Source organism: Anser cygnoides, chromosome Z, assembly GCF_040182565.1.
Source record: "Anser cygnoides isolate HZ-2024a breed goose chromosome Z, Taihu_goose_T2T_genome, whole genome shotgun sequence".
NCBI lineage: Eukaryota > Metazoa > Chordata > Aves > Anseriformes > Anatidae > Anser > Anser cygnoides.
In genome coordinates, this window is record NC_089912.1 from 13,064,273 (window position 1) to 13,092,219 (window position 27,947).

The window sequence follows — 27,947 nt, forward strand, 5'->3', positions numbered from 1 at the left end:
AGTTACATTACTGATAATAACCATGATGTGTTGTTTTTATTTTGCTTTTATTTTGTGTAGTGTTGGTAGTCCTCTCCTCTCCTCTCCTCTCCTCTCCTCTCCTCTCCTCTCCTCTCCTCTCCTCTCCTCTCCTCTCCTCTCCTCTCCTCTCCTCTCCTCTCCTCTCCTCTCCTCTCCTCTCCTCTCCTCTCCTCTCCTCTCCTCTCCTCTCCTCTCCTCTCCTCTCCTCTCCTCTCCTCTCCTCTCCTCTCCTCTCCTCTCCTCTCCTCTCCTCTCCTCTCCTCTCCTCTCCTCTCCTCTCCTCTCCTCTCCTCTCCTCTCCTCTCCTCTCCTCTCCTCGAGTCTCCTCGAGTCTCCTCTCCTCTCCTCGAGTCTCCTCTCCTCGAGTCTCCTCTCCTCGAGTCTCCTCTCCTCGAGTCTCCTCTCCTCGAGTCTCCTCTCCTCTCCTCAAGTCTCCTCTCCTCTCCTCTCCTCTCCTCGAGTCTCCTCTCCTCCAGTCTCTTCTCCTCGAGTCTCCTCTCCTCTCCTCGAGTCTCCTCTCCTCGAGTCTCCTCGAGTCTCCTCTCCTCGAGTCTCCTCTCCTCGAGTCTCCTCGAGTCTCCTCTCCTCTCCTCGAGTCTCCTAGAGTCTCCTCCAGTCTCCTCTCCTCTCGAGTCTCCTTGAGTGTCCTCTCCTTGAGTCTCCTCCTCTTCTCCTCCTTTTATTTATTTACTTATTCTTTTTCTGTTTCTTTTCTTTTCTTGCTGGAGGACTGGTAACTGGTTACTTTCTACATTTATTTTCTTCGCTATCTGTAAGTCATCATTGTTGGGAGTCTAATTTACATTTTGTATGACACTAAAGTGATCTAATATGATTGGTTAAAAATATACTTTCATGTCTTCCATAAAACCTTTTCCAAAAGCGTCTTGTTTAACAATCAATTTTATTTCATATTTGGAATATTTGGAAATGTTATGTTTGGGGGTGGAGAGGGTGTTATGAGACTGAATTTTATTGTATATTTTTATCATCTCATCTCTCACTCTTGCTACATGTATGGTAACATTGTGGGAACAGATGTATACATAAACCCGCAAACCTCAGAAAAATCCATAAACCCTGGTGATAACAAGATAAGTCCAATAACATTAGTGCATCAGTAACATATCTTTAGGAGAGAGGGATACAGTTATTTATTCAAAACATGCTTGTGTCTAAAATAACCCCATCATGAGATTTTTCTCCAGTGAATTGTACTCATTCTCTTGAGCTGAAAAAATATGCAACTAACTCAATAAAATGGTCTGTGGAGCTCAGCTGAACATAACCTACTCTAATGCAATTATCTATGTTTCTTTAGAAGAGTGATCCTCCTGATGGCTCAGAGTATTTCTCCTTTAATAAGGAAGAACATTTACATTTCATTAACATGCTAAGAGTTTCCTCAAAGCATTTTGTGAGAATGAAAAGCAACACCACCCAAGCCCAAAGAATCCAAACACAATCCTTTCTTTGTGCTATCTCAGCAGCATTAAAAATGCAGCAAGTTTAAATGTTACACTGTGAGCATTAAAAAAAATAAAATAAAATAGAGAGAGAGAGAAAGAAAGAAAGAAAAGTTCAATTCTCTCTCTCTCTCTGTGCTTATGTAGCTGAAAAAAAAAAAAAGGGCTGCTAGGCTGCTAATTAAGGTTAAGGATTGTTAAGGATTGTAAGAGTTTTATTGATAACCTTATAGAGATTTTTCATATTTCTCAGTAAAGTAACGTATATGATGCTGCTGTATAATACTGAATTCAGTGCTGTGTTTGATGCTACAATATGAAAGAAAAGCACCACTCTTGGTGATAGGCTGCTTTCTGGTAATCCCTAAAAGTATGTGTAAGCAATCTATTTTCTTGATTTCTTGGCACAGTGCTGACAGCTTGGATATGCAAAAGACATCCTCAACTTCCTGCTCAGTAAGGATGCAGACACCCTCAATCTCTGGAAACTTGAAAGAAAATGTCAAGATACTTAAAATAAATAAATAAATAAATAAATAAATATTTTAAAGCTTTTTAGGTAATCACAGGTGTGTGCAAGGTCTAGTAATAACAATATCCAAAGTCGTCTCTGAAGTCTAAGAACTCCTATATAAACAATGTGTAGCTAGGTGTAGCCAAGTCCACTAACACAAACTCCTGTGTTTCCATCACCAAATAAACCAAAATATGTCTTTATAAGGGTTGTTATGACACTGGATGAAGTATTGATGTCTGTGTGAGCAGCTGAGCAATATCTCTGCGTTACTGCCACTCCTATGCACAATGCGCAGGAAGTGCAGAGCACCATGGCGGTGTTAGTTTCAAGAGTACTGACTATGGTGTAAATATAGTCTGTTTCATCACTATCGAACTGAAGCAAGGATTACAGGTTTTGCTCTACTGTGGACACATCTTTTTGAAAAAAAAAAAAAAAAAAGACTTGCAGAAAATAAAGATTTTTCTACAATGGATATACCAGAAATAGAGTTTCATCATGTACCTACATGTATGTTGGAGAATGGGAAGCACTTGCTGTGGATTTTCTGGAAAACAAATCTAACTGCAAATTCAAGAAAAAAAGTCTGAATGATTTCAGACCAAAAAAAAAAAAAAAAGTGAAATTTTTGAAAACATGAACAATTATTTTTTGAATTTTCAGGAAGAAAATTAAAAATTTCAAGTGGCATGCTTATAAATAAGCCAGTGTTTTGAAAAGCAAAATGTTTAAACAACTGGAAAAAGTACAATAATATATTGTTTCAAGTTGACCAAAATATTACATGTTCAAAAAACCCACTTTTTTTAAGATCTCTTTTAATCCATTGCAGAAGTAGCAACACTTATTCTTCAGATAAATGAAAAAGTAGATCACTGATGCAGTTAACTCATGGTTTGAGACCTGTTGTTCAATGAAATGTACGTGCTTGCTCTCTAATGAGCAGATAACCTGTGGTTTTCTGGGCTACCTTTATGTTGGAGGAAAAAGAATCCATCCTAATGCCTATCAAAGGGTCTTCATTTTGCAGGCAAAATAAGCCAGCACTTCTGCAAAACTTAAACTAAAAATAACAGGGGAAATAAAAATGCAATACAATACAACAAAAATGAAATAAAAATCTATATTCATATATAGGTAAGTGACTGAAATGTTATCATGAACTGTACTACTCCAGTTGGGGTACTGATTCATTTTTTTTTCTTTCTTTGTTTTAAAAGTAGATACAGCATTTGAGCTCTGATATGTCTGCCAATAAAGCCCATAGAAACGTAGGGACTAGCCCTTCAGTTTAGATCCAAAACATTAAAGCTGGGAAATGATACCTAACAGACACCTTTCTGGTGTCTTCTAAACTCTTTACTGAGAGTGACTTTGCACTCTACAATCACAGCTTGTCCTGTTCTTTTGGACACAGCTTGATTGCTTATGACTTGTACCACTCTGTGATTTTTACATTGAACAAAATGGTTTCCTCTAGGAGGACAATATTTTTTTTAATGACTGTCTGAACACTTTGATTCAAATGGATTTTGCCTTTTAATATTGAACAACAAAGCAATGAGAAGAAAAAGATGGGGTTACTAGGTATGATGACATTTACCTTCAGTTTCATCTGACGTGTAATGTTCTTCATGATTCTTCTGCTTTTTCTGTCCTTCAGCTTTCTCTATTGAATGTGGCATTTGATCCTGGGTTTGGAGAAATGTGTCAGCAGAGTATATAAAAATAAAGCATTTTCTTAACAAGAGTAGTTCTTAACCACTTTCCTTTAATCATGATAAAACTTGAGAGGAACTCACTGTGCAGCAGAGTAAATTACTTTTATTCCTAAAATCCTATTTGATAAAATGTTATCCTTAAAAAGTTCACAAATTTTTGCGGTCTGTCCAGAATCCTTAGGGAGTGGGATATCCATAATCAAACATCCTTAGGAGAGAAAGTTTTCTAGCAAACTCTTCTTTGTTTCCCTCCTGGTTTTGGAGACTTACTTGTTTTCCCCTCCCCTCCCCTCCTTCCCCTCCTCTCCTCTCCCTTCCCCTCCTCTCCCCTCCCCTCCCCCCTTCCCCTCCCCCTACCCCACTCACCCTTCCCCTTCCCCTCTTTTTTTTTCCACATGAAAATGCATCTTTATCGTCCAGCACTGTATATTGAACAACATAATCAGTGGCAGGATTTATCACATATTCATTGGTATAATGATAATGTTTCCTGAAGGTTTCAGGAACTTGTTCCAGTCTCAGACTAGTCGAAGTACCTCTGTCAATATTTAATCTGTATTGACTCATGGCTTGAATGTAATGCATAAAGTTGACTGCATCAATCTTCCCATAAAGCCTGGCTTGTCCTTCTGACAAAACTCTATTGATACATTTGATTTACCCTGACAATGCAAAGCTGAAAAACCGCTGAGATTTTCACTCTATAAATTTGTGTATGCACATGGCAATGTCCTGCTAGGTTAACTGCTGTTTCTGTTTGCTCTTTTTTGTTTCAAATGCAAACATGAGACAGAGCAATAACAAACATATAAAACTATGAAAGACTTTAGAAATTGGCTTTAAATTTTACCTCTTCTTATGAACAAATTCTCCGTCCTCACAGGAACACAAAGCAAACCAATGAAATCCCAAAGCCTTTTATTACTTGTCCTGACTTTAAGCTATTATTTCTCAGTAAAGCACCTGGGCAAGTACTTAGCTCTGGAATAGTACAAAGTCCTTTGCTGAAGAGATACATGCATACGTGCAAAAAAGTCTAGTGAACTCCAGCTGAGATTATTTTCTGTTTTATAATTGAAGGTATCATAAATCTTTAAAAGAAAATATAAATTCCTAATTCACTTCTGAATTTTATCTATAAATTATTTTTCCTCTAATGACTTGATTTCTATATCCAGTTAATTTGTAAGAAAAATAACACATATATTCACCTGAATAGTCAATCACACAATTCCTGTATTCTAAGATTTTGATCAGACAGTCAGTAGATGGGGAAACAGATGTGAATAATATGAAAAACGTTAAAATTTATTTCATGCAAATATTAATAAATACCAAATTGATTAACTGGAAGGTAAATAAATCCGAAAGACAAGAAATTAAAACGAATCAGAGACACTAGACTTACTGCCAGAAAATGTATTTAAAATAAATGGATCTAAAACAAAAGATTTAGATGTGTTTGAGATAATAAAAAATAATGCACCGGCATTTCAAAAATATCAGGCAAATATAATGCAGTTCTCAGGGCTAAATGTTATATGAATTGGTTAGCATATCTTTGCAGTGTTTGTAAAACTTTCTCTGTACCTATATTTTGTTTATTTCTCAGAAGCCATTTAATTCCTGCCCAAACAATACTTCAAGAATGTCATTAATTTTAACAAAACATAGTCATTTTAAGGTCCAAATAAAGACAATGTACATAGAATAATTAGTCTGATGGCATTACTTGAATCAAATATTCTAAAACTCTTCTTTCCTACCCATTCTCACTCTGGTAAAATGTCTTTCTTTCACTTCTTTTTGCCTCACAGTCTTATGTATTTAGCCTTACAGAAACAATATTCAAATCTATGTCCCCCTCTGGCTAAGGAGAAGTAGATTATACAAAATACACCCCAATCAGTGTCAACATGCAGCTTCTTGCTAAAGCAGATGCATGCTGAAATTCTGGCAAAAGAGCGTATATTCATCACTGTTGAGTTGTCATAAATGGATAAGCATCTACTCTGTTATTTCGTGTATGTCTTTGCCTAGAAAGCTTAAAAACAGTTTAAAGCTGCAAACAATAAAACAATATGTTTCCTATTTGTTACAACACAATTTTGTGGTAGGTTCCAGAAACTTACTGAAACGTACAAACCAAATTGTTAGAGATAAGTCTCAAGGACAAAATTTTAGATCTTTTAAAATGAGTCTGGAATACAATTTTTAAAATATCCACTGCTTTGATATCATTTTTAGGTAGTCTTTTTCTATAAGTCAGGTGTTCTTTGGCTGACATCCCATATAAATTCATTGACTCAGATGTGATTACATATGTCAGCTAAAAATTATAGACAATATTGAGTCCCAAATGTCTATTGGTCATTTCATCAAATAGTAGAGATCAACCTGGAATGAGCAGTTTTGACTTATAATAGCTCAGAGTCTTTTGGTTATGCATTTCATATAATTTTTGACCCCTCTGAGAGTGATGGTGTCCCACTTGTCTCAGAAGATTTCTAGTCAGCACTGTGTATTTTACAGATGCTCTGAAATTAGTAGTGTATAACAATGACTATTCATTGTTACATTGTCTGCAATATTTCTCTGTCTTCAGTAAACAGACCAACATTCAAATATCATGCTTGTACCATCGCTCTTATGATAATAATACTGTTTTAATGTCTACCGGTTTGATTTCCAGGTTAGGTATCAACAGACACCACTTTGTAATGTCACTGAAAACAATGCTTTTAAGGGTGCTCTGATGCATTAACATTTTCTTATTGTCAGTTTGTACCAAAGGAATGTTCAAGGACTCTTTCAGTATAACAGTTCTGAGTGTGACCTGATTGTACATGATTAATTTCCTGAATTGTTTAGAAAAGAAATATCTTTCTTCACATTTCTGTACTTTGTAACTTTTAGACTTGTGGCTAGATTGTACCTGACTCTATCTCTGAAGATACAGAGATCCTTATTATCTTTTTCTGGGCAAGTATAGTAGTACAAACAGAAGCAAAGAACTGTTAAATAAAGTCTATGGTTATAACAGCAAAAGGTTCATATGTAAAGACAGCAACCCACTATTGCTAACTGCTAATCCAAATAAATAGATAATATATTATTATGTGTTTCAGAATACTGAGTAACTATGGCAAAAGTGTCCCAGTACTTTTGAAGTCTCCCCCTGAGCAGTTCAGTACACCTGATTCATGCACATGACTTAACGCTGTAGCCCTCTGGGTAAGCCGCCTGGTTATTTTCACATGTGGATTTTTCCAGCTGTCCTTTTTTGGCTGTTTTTTTTTCAGCTATATGTAGAAAGCCCTACATATGAGAGGAAAACCTCCCTTTAGAAGTTGTGTGGAGAGTGATTTATAACTTGTCATAGTTTTTCTGGAAGTATGTTTTGGGATCTGAAATACAATACAATGTTCTTCTTCAGACGCACCATAATATATGGATTGACTTTTGTATTTCCATAAATCTCCACTTTAAAAAAAAATAATATATATTATTATTATGATTCCCATTGTGTAATCTAATGGTACTGGGCTGTGTCTGAAGTTGCTCTGTGTCATGTTTAGCAGACCAAAGCCATGCTGAAAGGCATGAGAGACCAGAACACAATGAAGTCCTCACTGGGCTATATTCAGACACCTCTGGTGCACAGGAAAGACTTGAACCCTAAACTCTTGGTGTACAAAAGATTTTGCTTAGCATAGCTGGATCTTCTGATTCATATTTAACATGATTTAACAAAAAGTCATGGCTCCTGGAGTTATGTCATGCCCAGGACAGAGATCTTAAATGCTTGTCTTGTCTTGCAGGACAATCAGGTTGTTCTCATACTGCATCCAGCTAAAAATGAAAATAAAAACATAGTTAATTTTGAAAAGAACTTTCAGATCCATGAAGAGTAATTAAAGTGACAGACCTCATATGTAACAGCTATTGTAGTAAGAAGCTATTAAATTCCACATTATGACATTAAACGTCTAGATGAACATAAATAATTTATGCAGTGAATGTACAATTATATTGCCACATCTGGGTTCCTTTTTATACTGGTCAATTAAAGAACTACATTAAAATTCCTACAAGCGAGGGCTTCCAAAAAGAAACTGGAACAGTGTATATACTATGCCATGTGAAGGTCTAAGGCTGATCATTATGAAAACCACTATTAGTACTTCCTAATTTCTGTCAATTAAAATATATTTTATTTGTTAGTATAATACATTAATTCTGCTCTAGGGTGGCTGAAGACTCTATGGGAAACAGGAAGCGTGGTTTAAAAATGGTGAAGAAAGTTAGGAATTTATAAGTATAATTGCTGTATCCTTTGAACTTGAAATGTGACTTTACAGTAACCAGGGATTAATATGACATGTAAAATAGAGTGAAATCCTATTCCTACTCAAGTTAATGGCAAAGTCACTTGTCATCCACAGAGTTATATTTTCTATCATAAATTTCTGTCTTGTATTCCCTGAATATGATGTGAAGTATGTAGTTTAGAAAAGATTTCTCCTGGCAAAAAAATAATTAATCATGACTACAATATGGAAATCCCACCTGGGAAGTGAGCTAACTAATTGTTTTGAAGTATCTTTATGTTGCTAAGGCTGGAAATTCACTGCAGTTCTGACACATAAATTCATGGCCTTTATAGATTTTCCTGGATCTTAATCTTATATTTTTGAAAATACGATGACAAACAAACTGAAAATGGGAGAGGGTCTCTATGGAGCTTTTTTTCTACCTTCTCCATATAATGTTGGCTACCCTTTGAATGTCAAGAACACAACCATTTGGCACTGCTTGTTAGTGAAGTAATGAAACTCATATTCCAGACAGTAGAGTTATATTTTGAAGTACAAACTACTTTGGTAACATACAAAATAATTACAAAGAACATAATTTAGATTAATTTAATTTTTTGTTTTACAAATAAATGAATGTTACAGAAATGTATTTGTCGGTCATTTTATTTACACAAATAAAATTGTAATTTTTAAACACTTTTTTTTTTTTTTTTTAAATAAAACATGATCTCTAACCTAAAGGTTTCTACTTATCAGTACACTGTAGTGTCCAATTTACATATAAGGAGCCATTTATTCCAATGTCACCTTGATTGCTTAAAATTCACATTGTTTTCTTGCAGATTATCAAGTTAAACAATTTGAATATACATCAGTTCACTGTAATGTTGTTATCTTGTGACTCAATGCAATAAACTCACTCAGCAAACTTCTTTTTGAGGAATGTTTATTTTCATCCAGAAAGAACAGCTGCATACATAGGGTGGGCTCAGGCAACATATAAGTATCTGAGAAAGTCCAGATTTTAGGAACAGATGATCTGTTGAACCTGGATCAAGAAGAATATGAGAAGTTGTTCAGAGGATCATCCTTTTTTGCTGATATATACTGAGCTGGAAGAGAGAGAGTCAGGGATATCCAATTTCAGTATAGACAGTGCTGACTAGGTTACCCAAAGCATGGGCTAATTAAGACTTAGGCTGAATGGAATGTAGGCAAATGTGCAAACATTAGCAATGAAAAATGCACTTGAACATACTAATATTTGCTTGTTTCTTGGAGATTCTGATACTTTCAGAATTTGAGGAAATATTCACAGCCTGCTGATACCAAAATATCTTTTCCAAGGAAAAAAATCATGAGATTCCCTCCATGCAGAAGGATCTGATATCAGCTGAGTGGACCAAATTCAGAGCTGAAAGAAATAAGCTCAAGCAAAATTCTTTTTAAAGCAGAGCTGTCTACCATGGAGAAAGAGGCAAGGTTCATTCTTAAGAGCTAGATACATTTGTTGCATAGGGGCAAAGAAAAGGGCAGAGGGCAGAGATCTATGCTGTCTGGGGTAAAGTGTTGCTCCACTGCTCTTCAGAGTTTTAAGATGCATTTTCTGAAGGGTTCATTGGTTCTTTTCTAGCTTCCTGACTGTTAAGAGGTTGTTGGGCTAATACTAATCTCCTTCATTTAATGGAAGTTTTTCCCCCCATCAGTTTCTGACTAGTGATTCAACCTCCTATGTCCTGTCTTAGAGACGACCGTATTTGAAAATGTACCCACCAAACAGCTGACCCAGGATTAAAAACAGAGGAAATAGCTGGTTTCATTAAGCCTCACCAAAAGAGGGGAACAAAGAGTAAGGATTAAGATGGAAGACTGATAAAACAACCCGTTTAACAGGATGAAGATTTAGGCTTCCTGTTTATCTTCTGAAAAGGTCCATTATTGGAGAGACAATGTAGTATTATAAAGTTAAAACACCAAATATATGGAACAAATTGTTTAAAGTATGTAGGAGTCATGCTGTTATCGGTAATAAGCATGTAAAATATAACTGACAGTGATTTACAGCCTATAGCTCAAAGGTGCCTTCATTTCCATGACAATCTATAATGTAGATTTTTTTTTTTGGGGGGGGGGAGAAAAAAAAAAGAACAAAAAACTTTATTCTGTTTAAACACAGATTAAGCATAAAATATTGGCTATGCTCTGCTACATCCCTGTTTACATGGTTTTTATGTATTTTGAAATCAAAGAGAAAAACAAGATAATTTGAAGCTTTTATATATGTATATAAAAAAAGAAGTATTAAATTATTGGTGAAATATATATATATATATAAAAAATACATTTTCTGACAATTAAAATATTTCAGGGAAGTATTTCCAGCAGTGTTTGCATGCTTATAAAATGTATATACTGATCTTCAGAAACACTGATGTCAACTCCTTGAAAGCCCTGAATTTGAGCTTTGAGTTGTCAAATGCAATATGTACTCATCACACAAATACACTGTTTATATAGGACTTCTACTACTATTCTTAGATCACAAAAAAACACTAAATTCTGCAAGCAAACTGCTCTTGTTTGCTAAAGATTGTATATGTTTCTTACTTAACATTTCAGTGAGTCTGCAAAAGAAAATAAACTCTCACCACTTTTGTTCACTTCTTGACTTTTTTTTTTTTTTTCTGAATGAGTTTTACACTTTTTTTCTATTTCATTTATTTTTGGAAGTCAATTCCCACATACGTTTATACAACCATTAATAGTTGTAACTCTCTGTAACTCTCTGTAACTCTCTTATTATTTCAATTTTACTTTACATCTTAGTCTTAGTTGGCAAAGAGGTATAGTATTTTTGTTTATTTTCCCAGGTCTTGGGAAAGTACAGTAACTTGAAGGATGACACAAGTTTGATTGTACATGAAGAAAAGGAAGACTTCACTTGGAGAAATTTTAGCTGTTCAGAAAAGAAACAAAAACAAACCAAAACCAAAACCAAAACCAAACCAAACCAAAACAACATAAAAAAAATAATATATAAAAAAATTGAATCAGCCAAACACTTTCCTCAAGTCACTCTATAGTTCTTCTTCTAGGTATATCAAGAGTGATAGTTACAAGTCCTCAGCTTAGAATCTATGTTATGATATGGATAACAGGTTTCAGCCTGTTTAGACATTATATATATAACCTGTATTAAAACATACTGTAAGAAATTCTACCTTAAAGACAACTTTTCCTTGAATATAAATGCTAATATATATAAGAATATATATATATACATATGCATACATACATACATATAGATAGATAGGTAGGTAGGTAGGTAGATAGATAATTTCTTCCTAGAGAACACACAAGTGTTTCTGGTGATCCCTGGTCAGCATGCATTAAAAATGAAATTTTGAGACATGTACTAGTCTTCATATATTAATTATGTGCACAAACAAAAATTCCTAGGTCAGAGACACCCAAAATAAATATTTATAGATACTTAGCATGTCAGTTTTGCTTATGGCAGTAGACCAAAAACCCAGAAGAAAATGTCAGAGCAAACAGTAAGCAAGTATGACTGATATCGGGGTACACTTGCTACAATAAAGCTGCTAGGAGTTGAAGATCAGTCTGAGTAAGATGCCTGACCTCTGAGACCTGACCTTGTCAGGATCCTCGCACCTTTAATCCTCAAGCAGGATCCTCAAACTGAAATGGGGAATAGAGGTCACAGCCAGTGGAAGGTAATTTTACTAATTTTACTCAGTGCATTTTGGTGTTTCCTGTCTTAATACAGTCATAATTTCTGACTTCAGGGATTCAACTCTGTTGAGTTCTGAGACTCAGTACAGATTACAGATTTGTTAATTTACTGTTTTTTTTGCTGGCTTTTTGTTTTAATCCTCACATGTTCTTAAAGCTCTTGAAAACAGATGCATTCCAGTTAGTAGAAATCCACTCACAAACTGCAACTGGGGCTTCTTGAGCTAAATGACAAAAAAAAAAAAAAAAAAGCAACTGAGATCCTTGGGTAGTTTACATGACAGTGTGATTTCTAAATGTTTTTTTTTTTTTTTTTAATGGAAGTAAAAGAAAAGAAAAGAAAAAATAGCATCAGATTCAGTCACATATCCCCACGCTCCATTCCAGAGCATGTTGGTCACATAACATCCCCCAGGTGGGTATGATAGTAAAAGAAATGTAACTCTTATTTAGTGTCCTTGCTTTACCTCACATTTAAGGCTACATTGAACAACTAGAGTAGCAGATGCTGTTTGTGCTGCTATTGAAAATAAAACTACTGTGTTGAAATTAAAGTGAAAGGAACAATGTAAAGTAATGAGATTATGTTTTCAATTTCTCATGTGCATAATAGATACATGGAATTAGCCTAGTTATGTGTATTTATATCTTCTTGGTAGAAGCTGGCATTCAGTATTAATGTAGAAAACAGGGCAGTTCAGGCTTCACACTCTGAGCAAAGACAGGTACCCTAAGGGATGAAAAAAATAGTTCCAGGCTATTTATATCCTTGTATTTCATATTTCTGATGGGAAAAAGAAAAACAAAGGAAAAAAAAAAAGGTGGGTAGACATTCACGAACAAGGAAGGGGGGGAAGGCAGGAGATGAAAGAAGCTTCTCCAGTCATGCAATATCTGTACTTAAAAATAAATAAATAAAAAATAAAAGTGCCCAAAATTCTGAAATCTGTTCCTATAATCAATCTGCTGCACACGTCAACACATCTATAAAACTTGTACACTGCCTCATAAACAGGTCATGAATTGCTTGTGTAATGAGCAGTTTGATTAGTCAATGTTGATGTGGAACTATTTCTCAGGAACCAGCATGGAAGCAAAATTCCTTAAATGACAAGACTGATAATATGAAATTTTGTTAGCTTTAATTTCTGTGAATTGTATAAAGGAAACAGACTGAAATTTGATTATTACATTTAGAGTAAAATGTGGAAACAGGTTTTAAAAGTGTATATTTATAATTTCTGTCTAAATTAATTTAAACTTATTTCAGGATCTGGAAGGATTTCTTCAGTTTATATTTTGCACTGTTCGTGTTCTCCATCAGATTTCCAAAGGCAACATAGCCTATCAGAAAAAAAAAAAAAAAAGAAACTTGAAGGAAGTACCAAAGGTGGTACAATATGCACACAGTCCACCTCTTACACAAATCTATGTACTTCTTGATGCAAAACTCTAAAACCTAGGAAAAGCTGGTCATTCAAAAGATGATTGCTAGACAGTTTGGAACTTTGACAGTTCCTTCAAGGTTGCTCTTTTTTATGCTCTTCTGTAGGGTGCAACTTTAGAATGTGCATGAAAAAAAGATCACAGCAGATCCAGTGAAGTTAAAGTGAGTTTTGAAATTAGTAGAATATCACAGTTTTCAGTTAGTTTGGCAGTCTGTCGATAGTGTGGATCTGTTGACACCCATCATAATTATGTGGAGGCAAATATTACTGTGTATTTTATGAGCTGTGACAGACTGGAACTTGTGGCAGGTGCAATTTGCACCAGCAAACAGCAAATTTGGCTGCTGGATGGTTGACAATCACTAGTGCAAACATGGTTGCCTGCTGTGTTGATAACATAGAGTCATAGAATCATAAGATCATTAAGGCTGGAAAAGACCTTCAAGACCATCTGGTCCAATCATCCTCCTACCACTAATATCACCCACTAAACCATGTCTCTAAGTGTCACGTCCAACCTTCCCTTAAACACCCCCAGGGACGATGACTCCACCACCTCTCTGTGCAACCCATTCTACTAACTACTGCTTAACTACTCTTTCTGAGAAGAATTTTCTCCTAATTTCCAACCTCCCCTGGTACAACTTGAGGCCATTCCCTCTTGTCCTATCACTAGTTATATGTGAGAAGAAGCCAACCTCTGTTTCTCTACAACTTCCTTTCAGGTAGTTGTAGAGAGCAATAAGGTCTCTCCTGAGCCTCCAGACTAAACAACCCCAGTTCTGTCAGCCACTCCTCAAGACTTGTGTTCCAGACCCTTCCAGGACCCTCTGCAGGGCCTTCCTACACTCCAGCAGACTGACACTTCCCCCCAACTTGGTGTTATCAGGGAACACCATTGGTGACCAGTCATTAGCTGGATTTCACTCCATTCACCACCACCCTCTGGGCCCAGCCACCCAGCCAGTTTTTAATGCAGCATAGAGTGTAGCTGTCCAAGGCATGGGCTGCCAGCTTCTCCAGGATAATACTGTAGGAGATTGTGTCAAATTCCTTGCTGAAGACTAGGTAGATTACGTCAACAGCCTTTCCCTCATCCACTAGGCAGGTCACCTGGTCATAGAAAGAGATGAGGTTGGTCAGGCTGTACTTGCCTTTCATGAACCCATGCTGGTTGTGCCTGATTCCCTGGTTGTCTTGCACATGCTGTGTGATTGAATTGAAGATGACCTGCTCCATCACCTTTTCTGGCACTGAGGTCAGCCTGACAGGTCTGTGGTTCCCTGGGTCCTCCTTATAAACCTTCTTATAGATGGACATCACATTAGCAAGTCTCCAGTTATCCAGAACCTCTCCGGATGACCATGACCACTGACAGGTGGTGGAAAGCAGCTTGGCAATCACATCCACCAGCTCCCTCTGCACCCTCAGGTGGATCCCTTACTAATGTCTATAGAAGAATAGATATTAATGATCATAATCAGACCATAGTTTTACAAATATATAGTTGTCTTGATCAGTAGATTACAATTTGGTGAAATCTTGCAGTTTTCTGCTTTTAGTAAGAATAACATTCAATCAAGGGCAATTGTGCTTCCTTATAACAAATTAAAAGTTCCCTAACTTCCTTCATCAAACTTTCTTTTTTTTTTTTTTTAAATAGAATACCATCAACAAACTGATATTATACGATTTCATTTCCACAGTGGAGACTGGAGAGTCTACATTTCTTTGAAACTATTAAAATTATTTCACAATAGAGTAACTGCAGTTGTAGTACATAGCCCTTATTAAACTTCCTAATCTCTAGTTGATATAAGGTTGTTGACTCAGTCAGGTTCTAGGGTAATGCTGTACTTTAAAAAATATACATGAGTCAGAAATGTATAATCACAAATAAGTATATCAAAATTAATTTCTTAGTCTTTGCAAAGTAGGAATTCAATTTCTTCCAGACATACCCACATTGGTTCTGCATTTGTATTTCACAGGCATTGAGAAATCAAATTTCCTTTGTACATATGGTCTATTTAAAGGTCTAATTAAAGAATACTTACTTAAAAACTGTTTTAGCTCATCATATCTTACACCCTCAATACATTCCTTGATAGTTCAGGATTTTCTATTTTTAAAAACAAATTTCACCTAGAGTATAAATGCATACCTTTGAAGCTTAATAAGGTCATGTTTGCACACTCTTGCTTACTGTAAATGTGAAAAAAAATACATCTACATATTTAATATTTATAATACTAAGGAAAGATCTGTGTAGGCTTGAAAGATAAATATTAAAAATTCTCTAATATTCTCCAGTTCTTCTTCTCTGTTTCCTTTCTGAATAGCCTTGCTGCGCCTTCCTTCCCCTGCCCCCCCCATTTTTTTTATTTTTTTTTCAGAGATTCTGAATCACAAGTTTCTGAGTTGTTGTTGGTTGTGGTTTTTGTTTTTGCTTTTTTCCTTTCCTACTTTTAAGGTGACAAGAAATAAGATATCAGAGCAGGAAAATATCATGTCTATTAAGTAAGCTGTATTAAATAATCAGCATTGCTGAAATATGGCAAGCACAAAATTGCCATTGAAAAGTTATATAAATTATAGATTTTTTTTATTATTATTTTTTTAAAGAAATCTCAATATCAATCAACTTCATGAAAATAGAAGAAAAAGTTAATTTCAGTGATTATATTACTGGGAAATATTTATTTTAAACCTTTACAGAGTTAGCCCTTTTAATTGGGATTTATTTATATTATGTTTCTGATCATTTTTAAGCAGAACTGTGGAAAAAATTGTCAAAAAGAATGAAAACTAGTCCAGTCTCTGGTGGATTAGTTCTTTCAGAAGGTCCACTTTCTCAAAGTGGAAATTCTGCTAACACTAATGCTTCGAGTCTCACCAAGCAAATTCTTCATAATTATTTTGACATTAGAATAAATAATAAACTATCATTTTTAAGTATGCAATCAATCACAATTTGATCCTCAAGTCAAAGTATGACTTAAAGGAAAGAATCTGACAAAGCAACCACTAAGTCTTCAATGTATATCATTATTTAGCATAGGTTTTTCTGCAGATGTTATGCATTGGGACATTTTGGTTTTCAGTGGTGACCCTTGGAGTAGTGCTTCAACTTGCACATAACGAAATAGAGAAATGTCAGTATTTTACAGTGAAATATCACGTAAAACGTTTAAGTCTATTTAAATTTTTAAAGTCAAAATCTCTCTTGCAATAAATAGAATACAGTGTGAATAAAGTCAAAGAATTTGAAAGTGGTGTTTTCTTTTTTTTTTAATATATCTTTCTTGCTAAATGTCATGTTTTCCTTCAGCATACATAGCAATACAAGTAGAGAATGTGTATATTACATCATGGAAAATGTTAGTTTATAGATCACTGTGTTATACTCACATAGAAACATGCTTGCAAACACAATTATTCTCATTCAATCTATATTGATTCTAGCTCCCAAAGTGTCTGTTTTCTATTCATGAGTAGGTCATGATTTCTTAATATTTTCATCTGAATTGTCACACATAGGGAGAGCTTTGGTGTTCACTAGAGATATCAGGAACAGATTTCAAAAGTGAAAATTATTGGGATTTTTCCACCTCATTGGAACTGAATAAGTAGTCATGTAACTCTTCATTATATTGCATTGTAACTGCAAAATTTTGTCCAAGATATGATTCGAAATTTTCCAATACAGACATCTAGAAAAATCCCCAAGTCATTTTTCAGATAAAACTTTGAATCAGATTGTATTTTCTCTGACTCCAGATTATCACTACCTCAGAGAAACAGTAAGAGCAGTAAAAGCTTTGTTTTCATCTTTCAAAATTGTAAGGTTATGCTTTTTCCACACACATCACTACCTTTGAAAAAAATAGTAAATAAATAAATAAATTAATTAATAAATAAAGGCAAAATAGCTCACCTATTCTCTTTCTTGAATTTTGCATTCCCGCAGTCTCTGTACTCCCTTTCTGTTTCACAAACAACTTTCATCTGTTGTTAGCAAATCCATATAAATCTGTAGTATTATTCATAGAATCATAGAATATCCCAAGTTGGAAGGGACCCATAAGGATCATCAAGTCCAACTCCTGGCACCGCACAGGTCTACCCAAAAGTTTAGACCATGTGACTAAGTGCACAGTCCAATCTATTCTTAAATTCAGACAGGCTTGGTGCAGTGACTACTTCACTGAGGAGCCTGTTCCAGTGTGCGACCACCCTTTCGGTGAAGAACCTCTTCCTGATGTCCAGCCTAAACTTCCCCTGCCTCAGCTTAACACTGTTCCTGTGGGTCCTGTCACTGGTTATAATGGAGAATAGGTCACCTGCCTCTCCACTCCCCCTCGCAAGGAAGTTGTAGATGCGATGAGGTTCCCCCTCAGCCTCCTCTTCTCCAGGCTGAACAGGCCAAGTGACCTCAGCCGCTCCTCATATGTCTTCCCCTCTAGGCCCTTCACCATCTTAGTAGCCCTTCTCTGGACACTCTCCAGCAGTTTAATGTCCTTTTTGTACCATGGTGCCCAGAACTGCACACAGTACTCGAGGTGAGGCCGCACCAGCGCAGAGTAGAGCGGGACAATCACTTCCCTCGACCGACTAGCGATGCCATGCTTGATGCATCCCAGGATACGGTTGGCCCTCCTGGCTGCCAGGGCACACTGCTGGCTCATATTCAACTTGCTGTCAACCACATCCCCCAGATCCCTCTCTGCGGGGCTGCTCTTCAGCGTCTCATCGCCCAGTCTGTACGTATAGCCAGGGTTGCCCAGTCCCAGGTGCAGGACCCGGCACTTGCTTTTGTTAAACTTCATGTGGTTGGTGATCGGCCAGCTCTCCAGTCTGTCCAGATCTCTCTGCAAGGACTTTCCACCCTCATCAGAGTCTACAACTCCTCCAAGTTTGGTGTCGTCGGCAAATTTGCTCAAAACACTTTCTAGTCCTACATCCAAATCATTTATAAAAACATTGAAGAGGACTGGCCCTAAAATGGAGCCTTGAGGGACCACACTATTGACCATCCGCCAGCCAGATGTGGCCCTATTTACCACAACCCTTTGAGCCCTGCCCGTCAGCCAATTGCTCACCCATCGTATGATGCTTTTGTTTAGCTGTATGCTGGACATTTGTTTATTTATTAGTTTTTTCATCAGTCACTGCCCTGTTCATTGATAAGTGACTGTTGCTCAGTAATGTTCCTTTTCTAATAAAAGGAAGGTAAAAGAAAAATCTTGCTTGGATATATATATATTTTTGGTAATATTGTTCAATTCCTTTCAGCTGATATGAGAGAATAATACAGATAACAATTGAGCATAATATTTGAGGTTTATTTTTAAGTCATTGGGATGATTTTTCAAAACTCTTTCTCGCATGTCAAAGTATGATTTCTGTAAATAGTCAATCCACCAGCACTTTATGAAAAAGCAGTTTTCTGGGCCCAAATGCCATGAACTTCGCTTTATAAATCAGTACACCATTTTTTTTCCTTTTTGACATGTTTAGTCTTGCTTGAGTGGGGCCCATTCTGTGCACACTTAAGAGAAGTTGATTACATGAATTACCATTTAAACTTAGCTCAAAAATAAGGTCTGAAGACATTGCTTCATTTTCACTGGAAAGTTTTCACTTGAGCAGCTTCACTTTAAAAAAAGTTTTGCTTTCTTTGCCTCAAGTAGTTACAGAATTTCTTTCTTTCTTTCTTTCTTTCTTTCTTTCTTTCTTTCTTTCTTTCTTTCTTTCTTTCTTTCTTTCTTTCTTTCTTTCTTTCTTTCTTTCTTTCTTTTTCGGTTATCACATGTACTTTATTGGCTTTATAATGGTGGCTAGGAAAAACTATGTTGTACTTCCATTTTTGTTGTTATTTTTATAAAACTGTTTTAAGTTGCTTGACATTTTGTACCACAATAAGCTTTCCATCCTGTTCACTGACCTTTTCTCAGTGTGTCATATTTTTCTTTATGTTTTGTACTCTTACTTGGTAATGGGAAAATAATTTGAGTAGTGGTACCGGTTTTAAAATGAGTGTTATATTTATGCCAGTTGTTTGTCTTCGGTGTTGATACCTAAAAGTACTTTGGCAGAGTAAGCAAATTTTTGCTGAATTTCTCTCTCTCCCTCTCCCTCTCCCTCTCCCTCTCCCTCTCCCTCTCCCTCTCCCTCTCCCTCTCCCTCTCCCTCTCCCTCTCCCTCTCCCTCTCCCTCTCCCTCTCCCTCTCCCTCTCCCTCTCCCTCTCCCTCTCCCTCTCCCTCTCCCTCTCCCTCTCCCTCTCTTCTCCTTCTTCCTCTCCGGTCTTCCCCTCCCTCTCCTTCTCCCCCTCCTGTTTGCCTCTCCCTCTTTTTCTCCTCTCCCTCTATTGTGCCTCCCCCCTCTCAATATCAGGGTAGAAAAAAATTTCCCAGCAAAAAGCCCAATTTATAGATTTTAGGATCACATTTAACTGTAACAGAGTTCTCTGTCAGTTTCCTTTTGTTTTTTGAGAATATTGTTTTTTCTTCTTTTTATATAAAGAAAAAAAAGACTGTTTTTCCTCTCTGAAACAGAATCAAAATATTTCACGTTTCTTTCTGAGAATTTTAAAATGAAAATGCTTTACAACCCACTGGAAAATAGAACCACAGAAGAAGGAATTAATTTTTTTTTGTATTGTTATTCATCCAAAATGTCAGATATGAAAAAAGAAAAAGAAAAAGAAAAAGAAAAAGAAAAAGAAAAAGAAAAAGAAAAGTTAAACTATTTTATTGGTTTCAAAGAATTTTAACAGACAAAAATAATATTAAAATTATTGGTTTGTACACTATTCCCTCATGGAAATAATATAATTTTGCTTTTGGGAGATATGCAGGGTTTCTCCTCTTTATCTATGCAGTAGCACCTCTGAAACTCTATCTTTACCTCTCCACCCACACAATTTTGCACTTATGATGACTAACATGGTCACATATGCCCCTCAAATACTACTCCGCTTTACTGGTTAAGTTTAAATGGGACGGATTTTCTTTCAGGAAGACCCTGTAAGCATTGCTCTTTGGTCAGCTGTGGGAATGGTGGTCACCCAGTCCCATGTCAGCATTGTAGAAGGCTTTGCAGAGGTCATGTCTGTGCGCACAAAGAAGTGGCAGCAGTGGCAATTGCATGTGGTTATCATGGAATGTGAGCCAGATTTTCAGCTGGTGCAATATTCTGGTTTGTCCATCAGCTGGCAATTGGAAGCTTTTGTATCTCCTCTTCTGCATCATGTAATATGTTTCAAAGAAATAAATAAAAAACGAAACAAAACAAACAAAACCATTTTCCATAGGTTTCTTGTGGTTTTGTAAAATTATTTCCACATAGCTTTCCCCCTTTTCTGGATAAAGATATCTTTTTAATGTTATATTTAATGCCTTAATGTTATAACAATGTTATAACATCACTGATAGCTAACAAATATTACCAGAGTACTCATCAGTGGTTCAAGGGCAAAAACTCAAAACCTTTTTCCTGTGTGCCCAAGAAAGACACAGCACCAATTTGCAGACACCTCCCCAGTCTATGCTTTCTGGTTAAGGGAAGACATTGTGGCAAGTTATGAGTTTCTACTGCAATGTATCACCTAAAGGTGTAGCTCAGGACACTTAGCATTTATTATACTGTACCTCGGGCCCAGCCAACTTGGGTTCATGAAAGGCAAGTGCTGCCGGATGAACGTTATCTTGTTCTACAACTAGATGACCTGGCTGGTGGATGAGGGAAAGGCTGTTGACGTAGTCTACCTGGACTTCAGCAAAGCCTTTGACACAGTCTGGCCAGGCCCAGAGAGTGGAGATGAATGGAGAGAAATACAGCTGGCAATCAGTCAGGAGTGGTGTTCCTCAGGAGTCAGTGTTGGAGCCCACCCTCTTTAATGTCTTTATGGATGATTTCAATGAGGAAACTGAGTGCACCCCCAGTAAGTCTGCAGGTGACACAAAGCTGGGGGTCACTGTTGATCTGCTGGAGGCCCTGCAGAGGGACCCAGACAGGTTGGATCGATGGGCAGACACCAATGGGATGAGTTTCAACATGGCTACGTGCCGGGTCCTGCACTTTGGCCACAATAACCCCATGCAAAACTACAGGTCTGGGGGAGAGTGGCTCGAAAGCTGTGTAGAGGAAAAGGATCTGGGGGGTTTGGTACTAGACTGAACACAAGCCAGCAGTGTGGCCAGGTGGCCAAGAAGGGCAATGGCATCCTGGTTTGTATCAGGAATGGTGTAGCCAGCAGGACCAGGGAGGTGATTGTCCCCCTGTCCTCAGCTCTGGTGAGGCCACACCTCAGGTACTGTGTTTAGTTTTCTGTCCCTCACTACGAGAAGGACATTAGGGCCCTGGAGCATGTCCAGAGAAGGGCTACAAAGCTGGTGAAGGGTCTGGAACACAAGCCCTATGAGGACCAGCTGAGGGAACTGGAGTTGTTTAATCTGGAGGCTCAGGAGAGACCATATTGCTCTCTACAACTGCCTGAAAGGAAGTTGTGGAGAAACGGAGGTTGGCTTCTTCTCACAGATAACTAGTGATAGGACAAGAGGGAATGGCCTCAAGTTGTACCAGGGGAGGTTGGAAATTACGAGAAAATTCTTCTCAGAAAGAGTAGTTAAGCAGTAGTTAGTAGAATGAGTTGCACAGAGAGGTGGTGGAGTTATCGTCCCCGGGGGTGTTTAAGGGAAGGTTGGACGTGACACTTAGAGACATGGTTTAGTGGGTGATATTAGTGGTAGGAGGATGATTGGACCAGATGGTCTTGAAGGTCTTTTCCAACCTTAATGATCCTATGATTCTATGATCCTGTGATATCGAAATATACTAGTGCAGAAGTAGTGTAAGAGCCCTTTCTCTGTCTTTCATACAGCTCTTTTTCTGCTTTTTCACAGCAGATGACTACTCTACAAAAACAAGATGGCATTTAAAAACAATTATTCTTTTTAGTTAATACAAGACATTTAACTTATTGTTGGCAAATGCAACAGTTTTCTTCATGGACCACATACACACTAGCTTCCTCCTTTTTCCTCTCCTCTGACCTAACTGATAGGAAACAAAAGTGGTTATTATGCATCCCAGAACTATTATTAGAGCAAACATGGGAAGTATAAGAGATGTTTAATGGCTTTCTAAAGAGTTTCAGATTAGCATTTGTGGAAGGAATGGTTGGTCAATGAATCAAAAACCTCTGTAGTCTCAAATTATGTGTCAGACATCCCAAAATGTTCTTACAGACTTTTAACACAGTTCCTTTGCCTTTACTCAGGAGTGCTTTTGATAAGATTTTAATTGACATATTTATGGAACCAGGTTGAGGAAGTAACAGCATCTGATGACTATATTTGAAAGCAAATTATCACACAGATTAAAGTCACCTATTTTCAAAGGCACCTCATTCTAGAAAAAACATTATTTCTTTCATTCTGCTGAATTGTACAACAGCACACAGACTCTCATCATGTAGTTATCATTATAAGAGAGAACTTGCTGTGACAGATAACTAAAAAGCACTGCCAGCCAACAGATCTTTAAAAGTCACATTTTCCTCTGGAGAAATTCACTGAGTCATCATAATATGACAAATGTGTGACTTTTTCTTATGACCCAGTAGCTACCGTAAAACACTAAAATTATAGACTTCATTTCAATGAGATTGAAAGAGATTGAGGTCTCTGAGAACAGAAAAAAAATAAATAAAAATAAAAAATGGGATGACTAGCTCGAATTAGAACCGAGGAAGTGATAGGGGAAAAAAAAAAGTCCAGAAACAAGAAGAGCAGAAGAAAGAACATAAGTAAGTAAGCAAATACTTTTTAAAAATACCAAATCTGAAGTGAGACTGAACTAATATAATTTCAAAAGTATAGAGTGTAATGAAGAGACATTTTATCATAATTTAGAAATAATTCTGTGTCACTTCTGAAAATACGAAACTTCTCATATCTTCAAAATAACAAGTAGTAATTTAGAAGGAAAAGACTTCTGGTTGGCAGGTTAAAATCTGTATCTTGGTTAAATACAATGAGTATATTTTGGCATTTCTATCTTCTGTCCAACATAACTTAAGACCCTGGGGAGTGGCATGGAGATTCTACAGGGGAGGTTCAGGCTAAGTGTTAGGAAAAGGTTCTTCACTGAAAGGGTGGTCTGGCACCGGAACAGGCTCCCCAGGGAAGTGCTCACGGCATTGAACCTGTTCAAGAAGAATTCGGACAATGTTTTCAGGTATATGGTTTGATTTTTGTGTGGTTCTGTGTGGAGGCAGAGTTGAATTTTACAACCCTTATGGGTCCCTTCCAACTCAGGAAATATTCTATGATTCTAACACATGATTCTGTGACTATGAAAAATTCATAAGAACTTGCAAATTTCCCCACGTTAAAATAAGAGAATTTATTCCCAATTGATATTTTTATTTCCATTCCAGATAATTTTAGTAGGAAAAACAAGTATTACTCCATACACTTAGCAAATGAGACTATTTCTCTTTTGTCTTAAGCTTTTTCTTCTGATCAGCTTTCCTTAACTAAGAAACTATTTGCCTGCTAAATCTGTTTGATACCTATGTAGCATTGCATTTCTTTTATTTATTCAAATGACTAAGAAGAAAAAATTACTTTATCAAGAAGGTCACTCAAAACTTACTTCAAGGACTGGAAATTTCCTTGTGAATATGAAATAAGAAGTGGTACTTTCACCATTTTATTTAGCAATGCAAAGGCTATCTCTCCCAGGTGACCTGACACAGACCCCAGTCAACACCATCCATAATGAAAATCGATGGCACAAAGTCACTAAACAATTACTCCATCTTCTTAAAAAATGCACAAGTCTTCAAAAAACAAGGATTTAGAGACTGATTAATTTGCAATTTGCCCAGGACATTGCACAAGTTGCATTATTTAAGAATCTTCCCTGACTCTGTGTCCTCAAAGGATGGACCAAGATCAAAGTCTCAAAGATTGTCATGTTCCCTGAAAAATAAATAAATAAATAAATAAAATAAAAATGGTGACCATATGATAGGAATACACATATGATCCATAGCTGTGAAAGTTTTGTAAAAGCTGCTTGTGTAGGATCCTAACGAACATTGTACTGCATACAAAAAATCACATTGGTCTAGTTCTGCAAATCCTGAAACCTGAAGTAGTAAAGAAGGAGGCATTTTATGTACAGTAATTGAAGTAGAAACCCCAAAACATACCAGTCAAAAATTATTCAGAAATGACAACCAAGTCAGATTTGGACTCAATGCTAACAGACCATCTTAAGGATGAGATTTTCAAAAATGTTTTTAAGCACTAGACATCCACAGGGCTTGCAGGTTCCCAAAAGACCAAAAATCCAAACCAAATTATGACTTCATATTTTGGTCACATTGTTTCAAGTGGAGATACTGCCCTTTCTTTATTTGATTTCTTTATTTTTTTTTAGTTTCACAGAACATCATCTGAAGTGTTTGCAATGGTGTGCAACAACTATTTGGAGAAAACTATATACAGAAGGCAGAGTAAATGCAAAAACTTTTGTTGCAGTTTATTCTGCTTACACATGAAACTAATTCTTAAACCTGTTGTTCAGAATTAATGTAGTATTTTCTGAAGATCCCTACCCTGCCTTCAGCAAAATTACTTCACATTTTTCAAGAAGTTGTTTTGACTTATCATTAACAGTTGAATAAAGAGGTCCACAAAGACTTTCTAGTGACAGTCATGTAAGCTGTTCAAGTACAGAAATACTTGTAATACCAAGAGAAGGCATCAACAAAGGATGCTGGATGTGACTTATAAGTGGAAAGAGTTCAGCACTGGGAATAGAAAAAGTTGCTCTGATTTTCCTTGTTGCTGAGTCCCAGCAGCAAAGACAGCTATAGATTATAAGTGGTGGTGGTTTCATTCTTTTTTTTTTCCTTTCTTTTTTTTTTTTTTTTTTTTTTTCCCTCAGAACAATATAAAGAATATGATGACACTAAGCAGACAGGAAGAAGGACAGGAAAGAAGATTATTAATTCTTTTCCCTGACAAGAGGACACCCAGGACACTTCTGCAAACAAAAAAATAACATTGCTGTGAGTGTGCTAATGGTCAAGTTTTGACCCAGTTACAAGGGATGATCTCAGCAGGGAATGAGGGAGGCTGTCAGTCTTCTGCTAAGCCTTAGCTGTTGAATTCCCTGACTCCTAACTTCACTGGAAGCCTCATTTAAAACACTTTGGACTTAGTCTTCAGGCTGAAGCTTGATTTATCTTCAGGCTGAAGCTTGATTTTTGTTTCAATAAAGGACTTTGTTCTTTAAGCAGAAGCTTTCTCAAGAAGCACTTGACTTCTATATCTGCTCTACTTATATTTGTACCTTAAAAGATAGCTGCTAGTATAGAATATATGTTTGTATACAGAGTTATGCGTGTGTTTATACACATGCATATATATATATAAAATTTTAATATCTTTCTATACACAATTGTATTATATTATTGCATAATATTATGTTATATATTTATATATGTTTATATATGAATAATTTAATATTATTATTAAATAATTCCCAAAGCCTTATTATGTCTTAAATCATCTCTTGTCATTTATAAGCAATTAGAAAATCTCTCCTAGTTTTTCTTTCACCCACTAAACCTCATTGCTGTTTTTTTTTTTTTTTTTCCATTTGTAGCCTGGATACTAGCCCCTGTCAGCACAGAAATGTGTATTCAGATGAACTTCTGTTTTTACTTCTAGATGATTTTTTCTACTTTTCAACAGGTGCACAGTTCAGATCTGTTATCATGGAGATAGGGATCAGTCCTCCAATGTTGATGGATGTAGCTGAAATCACAGGATTTGGCCATGTAGTGATGTAAAAAAAGAATGAAAACTCATGTACGCTGTATAATGACAACTAAAAGTAATTGGTCACCATGAAACAGCATTCCAAGAGCCACCAGAGCCCCAGTGCTGGAAGGTATTTGGGTACCTAAGAGTATTGATCTTGCACCGTCCAACTCCATTATGAAATCAATGGGAACTGCCTGATGCTCAATGCTTTTGTAAAATCAAGCTGTCAACTCAGGGACATAAATATAGATTTAGAAATCAAACTTTAGACATCATTTATTTTAAAAAACCTTACCCAGGGATACTGGCACAGCACTATTAAAGGTCATGTGCAAATCAAAGAATATTGACAAAAGTGCTGTTTTGGGCATAGATTCTAATGATTAACTCAAAAGTGGTAGGACATTACAAGTCTTAATGCATTTTCTCTTAATTCATTTGTGGTTCATATTATTTGTACAAACAGTTGATATGACACTAGTAGCAACTTTGAAAATAATTATAAGGACATTTCGTTTTAAATGTCAGGAAGCCATAGTAGTTGATTTTTTTTATTTACTTATTTTTTCCTGGTGTCAGTTTTAGTGAGTGCTCTTGATATTTTTCCAGTTAAAATTAATACTGCCAAAAATCAAAAACATTTGTTTCTTTGAAACTATTAAATAATACATGCAGCAAAAATAACTTAATTCTTTGTTCAGAATATTAAGAATATCCTCAGATATCTGCATTATGTCTAGTCAATGCTTCCAGACTGCTATCTAAACCAAGCAAGAGAAACAAGGTACCTGTGGTGACACATCACTCTGTAAAGGTAGTATAAAAACTTAAAGTTCAATGACTTTGCAGGACTAAACCTGTAAAAGTGATGGATTCTAGAACTAAAGCCAGACTGATTGGAGTATTTGCTGCATACATATGTGAGTGAGATTTTTCCTTTGATGTTAGTTACATACACATTTGTTCCAGGTAAGTTCCTCAAATAGTAAGGTATTATTATTACTATTATTATAATTTTTGTTGTTGCTGTTATTTTATTATTGTTGTTATTATTATTATTTAGCAGATATGCTTAATAGTTAGTTTTTTTTATAAAGAAAATAATCTTTTGGCCAGCAAGAAAGAAATCAAGATTGATCCTAACATTGGTTAAAGCTGGACAAATAAAACAAGTTTCTGTATAGATTTGTCTGGATTTCAGAATGTCTTCTCATCTGACAAAGAGAGGTGCTGCATCTAGTCTCAGCTAGCTGGACTGAAAAGAGAAAACAGTCTGGCCTTTAAGGCATGACAAGGGTTTAGGCAGTCAGCAGTTTGATGCCGGATTTGCCATTTTTTCCCCTTTGGCATGAGCTTCTGTTTTGTTCCTGAGTGCTCTCTCTCTCTCTCTCTCTCTCTCTCTCTGTTGGCACGTGTTCACACAGTGCACAAGACAATCTGGGCCGAGCTTTATAAAGAAAATCCACCACTTTTATTTTATTACTATTACTATTATTATACTTTATACAGTTTGTTTCATTTATCTGTCTTTGTTGATGTTGCTGTTCTTAAGTTCTAATACAAATAAACACTACTGGTACTATTTGTAGAAATTACAAAGTGCATTCATATTGGAACTTTTTTATGTAACTTACTCAAGTTATTTACATTAAGTTTAAAATCTTGCCATGAATTAAAACATTTGAGTATATTCTTATACCATACAACAATATAACTTTAAAATTACATAATCCCTCTGTCCCTCTCTCCATCCCCCCGCTCTCTCCTCCTCTTCCTCCTCCTGCCCTCCCCCTCCCCCCCATTTACAAATACCTTTGCTACCTTTGGGACAAAAAAAAAGAACTGGCTGA